This window comes from Cryptotermes secundus, unplaced genomic scaffold (genome assembly GCF_002891405.2).
Source record: "Cryptotermes secundus unplaced genomic scaffold, Csec_1.0 scaffold48, whole genome shotgun sequence".
Taxonomy (NCBI): Eukaryota; Metazoa; Arthropoda; class Insecta; order Blattodea; family Kalotermitidae; genus Cryptotermes; species Cryptotermes secundus.
Window position 1 is genome coordinate 480,774 of NW_019722965.1, and position 9,919 is coordinate 490,692.

At 39.9% G+C, this 9,919-nt stretch overlaps 1 protein-coding gene across 3 annotated transcripts in view; it reads left to right on the forward strand.

The window, feature by feature from the left end:
* The window catches only part of LOC111861548 (potassium channel subfamily K member 9), a 386,136-nt gene that overhangs the window by 141,723 nt on the left and 234,494 nt on the right, over positions 1-9,919 (forward strand). The window lies entirely within an intron of this gene.

Genomic DNA, 9,919 nt, shown 5'->3' on the forward strand with positions numbered 1-9,919 from the left:
GATCTGTCTCCGTCTTCAGGTGGATAGGGAAGGATAAACCTACTCAGTTGGGCCCAACTGAGTAGGTTTATCCTTCCCTCTCAACATGAAGACGGAGACAGATCCAGTCTCCGAAACGTCGTGGTTTTTTGTCTTTTTGTCTTTTACATACCAGACGATGGGTGAAGCCCAAAATAAGCCAAAAGAAGTACAGTATACACCATCGTCAGAATCCTTTCAAGTCTAGACAAGGGGTGGTTTTCCATCTGGGAAGATTATACAAGGGATTAATGGTTCCTCACGGAAAACAAAATGTAATAATGTTGCAGAATGTTAGACAGGGTTTCGTACGTGTAAAGATTCTTTGGCTGAACAACGTACTTTAGGCAGAATAAGTAAATGGAGGGTAATGAGTCTATACAAGGAAGGTTCACCTATAACAGTTGCAAGAGAAACATCAGAATATAATTTACATTCAGTGGGAGTACAGGAGGGCAAGATGGGACACAGGTGGCACAGAACCAACGGGAGATTGCATATTTTCCCATGAAAGTGGAATGATAATAATAAATTATGAATAGGAATTTTGTGTTTGAGAGAATTTCATCGCCAAGTAAGAGGGCAGAGTTTGTTAGCGAGAAGATGCTACTGCTACAGAGTGATATAATTTTTCTGAATGATTATTTCCACTCACTCATGGAACTGAGCCCTTCTTAAGAAGACGCCATTTGTACAGCTTCTCAAGAACTTCTCAGTATTTTGTGGAACACGAAGGTTCATTAGCGTATTCACAAGAGCCCTCTACTCTATGAGAATACTGTACAATATTTCCCTCTTAACTGAATCATAGACTTGCTTGAAGTCTACAAACAGCTGATGTACTGTCTCACTGTACTCCCACTTTTTCTCCAATATCTGACGAATGCAAAAGATCTGATCGGTAGTTGATCTGTTACGTCGAAACCTAGACTGATGATCCCAAATAATTTCATCTATATATGGACTTAATCTTGAGGAAGAATATTGGATAAAATTTTGATTGAAGTAGATAGCAGCTATATCCCACGACAATCACTGCACTCAGTTTTATCACCCTTCTTTTGTACTTGTAGAATAAGACTCCTTCCACTGATCAGACAATATTCCCTTATTCCAAATAGAATTAATTAGCTTATGGATCTTAGAAAGTAATATTTCGCCTCTTGTTCGAATATGTTTTGCCAGAATTCATCACTGACTGGCGATTTATAACTTTTCAATTTTGCAATAGCAATTTCTGCCTCAAAAGGGCTAGAATGAGATACTAGCAGCTCAGCTGTGTGCATTTCTGTCTGCCTAACATCACTGACACTATGTACATTCAATAACTGAGAGAAGTAGTTCCTCCACCTTTTCAAAATGTTGTGGGAATCTGCAAGCAGATCACCATTCTCATCCTTCACTAAGTTACTGCTAGGCTGGTAACCCCTCTCTAAATCTTTTATTCCTCTATACAGGTCTCGAATGATCTTGTTCTTAATGTTAATTGCAAGCTCATCAATTTTTTCTTTCAGATATTCCCTTTCTTTGTTCCTGATGTGCCTGCTGATTTCACGTTTTATATTGTTTATACTATCGCCATTTATTTCGTCTGGATTCTGTAACGGCTGTAATTTCGCTTGTTTCCTTTGATCTAGTAATTCTGAGCATCATTAATCGAAACATGGCTTGTGCTTCTTCAGTTCATAATTATCTAGGCTCTCTTTGGCAGAAATTATTAAATTCTCTGTAATACATTATTTATTTCTTCCGTCTTCCAGTGCATACACTCATCTATCCCCTCTTCTCACTCGCACTACATGTTTCGGCACAAAAGTGCCATCTTCAGGTGCTGATTCAATCTACGCCAAACTAGTTCATTGCATGCCTTGTCTTCATGTTAAAATAACTAAAATATATATTTATCATATATATTGATAAACGTTGAGTGTTAAAATATTAAAATTGTACAGGATATTTCATTCCTACGTCGTATTTCACTACGCGAGTCACGTTTATTCTCTTCTGTTGGAGCACTCTTTCACTATCGTGTGTGTATTGTGCTCTGTGTTGCGTCTTGCTCCTGTGACTGCGTGTGTTATACTTCTGGGCCTGCTGGGTATGTGTGTGTGTGCTGTCTTCGTTTTGTGCCGAAACATTTAGTGCGAGTGAGAAGAGGGGATAGATGAGTGTATGCACTGGAAGACGGAAGAAATAAATCATGGACTTAAATCAGTGCAACAGGACGCTAAAATATAACATTCTCTGTAATAGTTTTCCAAGCTTTATTAACATCCACTTCAGTTTACAAGTTTTCCAAAGCTGTGAACCTATTTGAGATTTCAACACAATACTGCTCTTTACTCTCTACCTCATTTAATTTCTTGAGATTGAACCTCTGCATATGAACTCTGTGAGCTGTTTGTTTGCTTACTGCCAGTCTTTCCCTAACCTTTGCCACCACCAGGTAGTGGTCAGTATCACAATCTGCTCCCCTGAATGATCGAACATCAAGTATACTTGAGTGCCGTCTCCTATCTATCAAAATATGGTGGATTTGATTGTGTATCTTCCCATCAGGAGATGTCCATGTACATTTGTGAATGTTACGATGTGGGAACATTGTACTTTTGTCAGTAAGATCCTCCATCATCATTATTCATTTCGTGCAGACTCTCATTCCCAGTTGTTGGTTTGAAAATATCTTCCCTCCCTACTTTGTCATTTAAATCTCCTAACAAGATGTTCATATGGTACTTTGGGAATTTATCAAATACATGTTCTAGTTCTTCTAAGAACCACTCCTTTATATCATCAATGGGGCACGAACATTCAAAACATTGACATCTCACTAGCTACCTCTTATTATTATGTACAACATCCTAACATTAACGGAATCTACCACTTAACTGCTGATATGATTCTCTTATGTACGGAAAAACCTTTACCTGACACATGATTTTCATTCCCCTGTCCATAGAAAAATGTATATTCGCCTGCTGATTCAATGTCACGTCCATCCCATCTGACCTCCTGTACCCCCACTGAATCCAACTTAAATTTTGAGATTACTTCCACCACTGCCCTGAGCGAACCTGCCCTATACATACATATTACTAACATTCTAAATACTAAATCTCATATTCATTTTCTTTAGCTTAGGTCGTTAATCTGAGGAATTCGTCCTGTTCCAAGGCCTTTGGGAAATTTTCGTAACAAGCTTATTTCTTACGGAGAGGAGTTGTTAGTCCCACGCCCAACCTCTAAGCCGAAGGACCACCCATTATCGGCTGTCCGCGACTGCTTTTTCAATATTTTCGCAGTTACCCTCCATACTAGGAGGGCGTCTCCTCTATCCGCGACCTGAGGATGAGCCATGCTGTGGTGATAAGGGACCCACCTAACATGGAGATTGCAACAAACAGAAAGAACAAAAACATTAAAGACCTGTTTAGAGGAGAAATTAATTAACGATAGGTTACCAACTTACAGATTTGATAATGAATTAATATGGCGATCAGCTTCGAGATTCCCACAACGTATTGAGTTGCTTCTCTCACTTAGTCAGTGTACACAGACTCAGTGACGTCAGGCAGATGACAGCAGACACAGTGTGTCATGATTACCTAAGCCTAGTCCTGTTAAGGGTGAGAATAGCCCTTTCAACTTAAAAAATGTAAACCGAAATGTGTTTACCAACTTCCGGCGGAACAGATTCAAGCAGGCGGTGAAACGTTACCTTCTCAGCTTTGGGTAGTGAAGTAATTCCTGGGACAGCATCAGTGTGGGTTTCATCGTAACACATCAACTAGTGAATATTTGTTTCTCATTGCATGCCCCAGATACTTGACAGAAAATGGCAGTGGGTTGATACAGTTCTCTGTCTATCCATAGACTTTAAGTATAACTGTGGTTCAGTTAGGAGGGAACTTCTGTACAGTATTCTCATCGAAACGTTTTGGGCTTCTTAAAATATGTAAGATTTGAGGTATTCTCGGCGGTGAGTATGAAGAAAGCAGTCTTCTGGAATGTGGCACCGTGTAGATGTGGTGTTAACCGACGTTTCGGAAGAACGTATCGCCTCCATCTTCAGAGTAGAAGGGAAATATAAGAAAATCCGCAAGCGAAAAAATCGTGAGAACCAGTAAAAGCAGAATTTTACCCTGAAGATAGAGGCGATACGTTCCTCCGAAACGTAGATTAACACAACATCTACACTGTGCCACATTCCAGAAGACTGCTTTCTTCTTAAAATATGTTTAAACGATACTTGCAGTAAAGTCCATATAGGCAGATATTTGTCTAAAGCTTTACAAATGATGTGAAAGAAGGAGATGCTTTATCACCATTGCTTTTCAACTTCCTTTTAGAATATAGCATTAGTAAGCTGCGGAGAAACCGTGTGAGACAGAAGTCAAAGGGGATACATCGGTTACTCTCCTATGATGATGATGTGAATCAGTTGATGGTAATATAGATGCCACAAAGAAAAACACAGAAACTGTAATTGGCCATAGTCGGGAGGTTAGTATGGAAGTAAGTGCAAAGAAAACAAAGCATATGTTACTGATGTTACTGTCTTGTCACCAGGATGTAGGGCAAAATCGTAACATAGAAACAGCCATCCCTTGAAAATGTGACTAATTTAAAATATCTGGGAATGACAGTACCGGTTGGTAATTTGAATCGTCAGAAAATAAGGAGAAGACTGGTTTCGGGTAACTCTTGCTGTCATTATGCTCAGAACCTTAAGAAATAGAATGTACAAAAACCTAATTTAGCCTGCAGTTTTGCATGGGTATGAAACTTGGTTCCTGACATTAAGCGATAAACACAGACTCAAAGTATCTGAGAACAGAGTGCTGAGTTGGATCGAAGCGGGTGGTAGGTGGTTAGAAGCTGGATAACATGGTAGCTGCTTAGTTGGAACTCCGTAGCATGTTCTCTTCGCAAATTATAACTAGACTGATTAATTCAAGGAAATGAGACAGGCAGAACATGTAGGTCGCATGGTGGAAAGTGGCAATAGAGATTTTGGTACGAAAGCCAGAATAAGGAAGACCCAATAAGATGACCTAAATATAGGTGGAAAAGCAACATTAAAATTGATCTTAGAGTAATAGTATGGACTGGATTCATCTGTCATAAGATAGGGGTCAGTGGAGGTCTCTTGTGGACATGGTAACGAACCTTTCGGCGTTGCTGAGCGACTAGCGGCTTCTAAAGAGGATTCACTTCCGTACAGTAAGTTGATTAGTCAGTTTGTTAGTGTACAGAGTAAAGGAGTAAATAAATCCGTTCACCTAATCCAGACTCCGCGTTATTAGTCACTAAAACAGGTGACAACATTATTATAAAACATCCGTTTTACCACTTACGAAACGCAAAAATAGCAGATGTGTAAAAATAACGAGCTGAGGAGATTATATAGAAATCATAATGTTGAACGAGAAAATAACAAATTTTGAAGGAATATGGGCAAAGTACAAAATAATCTGTAAACCTTTCCAAGTTTTCCACGAGCGTTTTGCAGGTGGTTCATGGAATTTTCTATTTAGCGTTTTTTTTTCATTCCTTTTATTTCTTCTTTGGACCCCACTCCTTGTTCTTACATTTAAGCCATCATTTTTCGAAACTCTTACGATTATACAGTTAGCAACTCAATCGAAGGTCTGAAGCGCATATAATACATCAGAGTAACCAAGCATCTGATTTCGCTAAATGCATATAACGTAGCTGTCATGAAAGAATAGTAATGTAATATGGGGACCTGCACAGAAATTTCGAGAAGTTGAACAAGTTTGGAAACGGTGGACTGAATTGTTCATTAGTGCTGTCAAACTAACCAAGTTGTCAACGTTAATACAGGCTAGAAATACGCCTCTGAGTGACGTTAGTTTGCTTGAGCAAACTCTTAGAAAGTTGCTACTTTGAAAACTGAAGAAGAAGAATGGCAAAAACATTAATATAGTTGTCACAGAAGTTAATTTCAAATGTTTAATCCACTTTAGACCCGCTCAAAAGTGAGAAGGATAATTTTCTTCTTAGCTCCAATTCAGTGAGCTAAATTTTTTACTGTATTGTGTGAATTATAATTTATTGATTGGCTACTCTATCGGGATTGTTAGTCTTATGTTATTAAATTCTATTTTTCAATCTCTTCTTTAGTTACTGACATCTGCTAGTTCATGGCAATATGTAAACAAGTCAGCACCGAATGAGACAAAATAGATTATCTTACAAGAACTATGTGATTAGGAGACATTATATGTGATGAAAATGATTATTTTACGAGAAACATTTGGTTGCGACAGAACTAATTATCTCGCGAGAACTGTTGATCACGATAGCACAGTATGAGGTAAGCATTATTACACAAACATTGTGTAAACAAAGCAACACTACATGCATCAAGGAGACTATTTAATGTAAAATTTCATTTTGAATCTAAAAATAATAGATGAATTTTTACCACAGCGGCGATAACAAGTAGTATTACGAAATGAACTGCGAAAAATCCGTAAAGTTGGCCTTTTTTTTAATTATCGCTTCTCTGTAACCCCTTCTAAATAACTTATCACGGCAAGGGAATTTGGAGAGTACAGTTATAGGTTATCCTCTCACTCTTCACCTGAGTCCTCAGGTACACATTCCAACCATTTACCTACACTGAAGAAGACCCCAGTACCTACCGCACCCGAAGCCGGAAGGCCTTCGGTTTCTGCAGGCGGTGATGAAGAATGCATCTGAAGAATGCTTTCTTCAAGAATGTGTCGCCGTGTACATATTGTATAAACCAACGTTTGGGAGGAACGTATCGCCTCCATTTTCAGGGTATAAAAATCCGCGAGCGAGGAGCCAACGTGAGCAGGTGGCTGCCAAATGCTCACGCTGGTTCCTCCCTCGCGAATTTTATATCTTGAAGATGGAGATGATACGTTCCTCCGAAACGTCGATTTACACAATATATACACGGCGACAACTCCCAGAAGAAGACATTCTTAATAGTCACCGCCGTTAAAACCTCAAATTTTATAAGAATGTATCTGTCCATGGCGAAAGGTCAAAATTACGTAATCCGACAAATAGACTAGTTTATAAACTGAGTTTGTACGTTGCCTCAAGGAATTATTTGGTGATGAAGGTGTTCTTTTCTTTTTTTCCTTGGCACTACAGCCCCAGTGGAGCTAGGCCTACCTCCATGAACTTCTCCGTTCTCTTCGGTTTTTCTAGATCTTACACATTCGGTAGGACTCCTTGGACGGGTGATCAGCTAGTCGCAAGGTCTCTACCTATACACAAACACAGAAAAACGCACACACACACAAACTAAACATCCATCCCTGAGTGAGATTCGAACACACGATCCCGGTTTCCAAGCGAGCGAACACAGTACATGCCTTAGACCGCTCGGCTACCGTGACCTGCGAAGGTGTTCTTTACTTACCTAAATTAGAGTTTTAGAGATTTACTTCATTTCTGAGTGTAATGAAGAAGTTTTTGTGTCCTGAGACAATTTTACGGAAGACAGAGTGGTTTGAATATTCATCAGGCGCTGATGCCAAGTTTATAGGAATTTATCCACGCCCATCTCTTCATACAGCACGGAAACAATATATCATTTCTATGTCAAGAAGACTTAGTATTAGGAAGCCTATTCTACAAAGCATGTACTACACTCATGAGGACATTATACTGGCACGTATAGGGCGACACACGTGACGAAAATAACGGGTTCTAGTTGGGAAGATTGGATTTATTAGCACTTCAGTTGCACTCTTTCTCATAATTACAAATAATAGAGCGCTATCACAGATCTATACACTTTCCAGTTCACCGTTGCACACGCACTAGGATTCTCATTTTCCACTAGTCACCTCCTAGAAACGGATCTCAACACAGAAACTAGCACTTCAAATCACTATGAAATTTCTCTTTATTTCGTCTTCAATTACTCTGAACTCAATCTTCCTAATTCACTAACGACACGCTCTATTCTCGTCCTTAGTCTTAGTGTCGAGCACCCTCCTGGGGCTCATGACCAGATATTTATTACTGTTTGACAGTTACGGTCTTGTTTTTTTTTTGTGGGCTCCCTCTCTGACGAGAGGACGGGTCTTTCTTTTGAATATGCTGCTGCTCCTTGCCAGCGCAGTCTTTCTTGAGTCCGAGTCCCTTGGTGCTCGCGACCATATTTTACTGCCTCAGATTTCGGACTTCTCTTTTCGTCGCCTCCTATGATACTCATTCAAGGCCATGCTGCAAGCGGAATCTTCTTATATAGCCGCGGCACGGACAACGCAGAAAACACAGTTCTATTGTTGCGTAGCACAAAGCACGCAGAAAACAAGTCACGTGAGAGCTATCTCGCCAGTCAATTTGCGCACTGACTGTTGCCTAGCAACAAGCTGAAATATTCGTCCTGTTATTGCAGGCGCGTATCGCGTGTTGTTTATGGAGCCGTTGCCTAGCAATACGTTGTCATGTCACAGAACTGTATGTCCATAATCCCTCTGACAGTATAACGAGCTGATTGGCTTAAGCGGTAACTATTCTAACTTTTTTCGGCAGGGGGGCTTTTCGCATCTCGGCCGGAGAACAGACTGTTTCGACTGACGCTTCTCGTTGTCCTCACCAGTCCCTCCAGGCAAATTCAGTAAAATAACCACCGCTTCCATCCATATTCCTTCCAATGCATTATTTATCTACTATCTAATCATTCGACATTATGTAGCTGAGTGCTACTGATGGCTTTATTAATTCGGCTACAAATAAATATATATAAATCACAATGTCCGTCCCATTAGTGCACATATTACAACTGAGATATCGGCAGCCTCGCTATCAGCAATGTGTTGCCTCTATTCTGCTCAATGGATAAACGGAGACTTGAGCCAACTATCTATCCAGCAAAAACACATCTCTTCAATGTGATTTATCTTCTCTGCATTTCCAACAAAACGCATTCGGCTTTGTTGTCACTGCCAGGAATGGAATAATCTTGTAATATATTAGCTAATCCTAAGAAAGTAAAGTGCATTTGTCTCGTTGGATTTGAGGTTCTCACTCAGAGCACTGACTATGAAAGCTATCACCTTCTGGAATGCAACATCATGTAGTCCAGTAAAACTTCAATGACATTTCGGCACAACGTACTGCCACCATTTTCATGGTAGGAAAGTAAGCCAAGTAAGTAGCCCTCAGGGAGCAAGCAGCATGCAGGATTATGCTTCGGTGAGCTTCTCCCGCACCACGTGACATCAAAACCCAGGCGATAGGGCTTTTCAGAAACAAAGTTCTAATGGTATATGAGCACAGTTCCACAAAGGCGTCTGTGGAGTAGGTAAAGCTCCACGCACTCTTGTCCCCGATCATAGATGGCGCTCACAGCAGTTCCTGTCACTTTCTCCAATTGTGAGAAATGGACCACCGCAGACGAAACCTGTAAGAGGCACAGAAGAGAGACATTCTTTCGTATCGGTTATAAAATCCCGGTTCGCCATGTCTGACTGGGCCGCCATAAAAAATCGGATTTCTAAACTGACGTTGCAAGAATACTGACGACGAAAATAGTATAGTAAAAGAGTATGAGTTTCTATGGGTGGCCATGGAAATGAAGGGAATAGGGATATTGGAAATAAGTCAGCTGCGATTCAAGAGTTTGGAGATGATGCGCTGGAAATATTTAATGACTACTGTAAACTAGAATAAACATCAGAATAAAATAATCGAATATATTTAGAAACATGAAAGAAGATTTCAAATTAAATACAGTAGAACTTGGTTATAACGTCATCAAAGGGACCTAAAAATAGTGTCGTTATAAACGAATGTCGTTGTAACCGAAATGGGCACTTCCACAGTAGCCTTATGTTAGTCACGTAAAAATCTACCAAAAACAGAGTTAAAATGTTGCATTTTT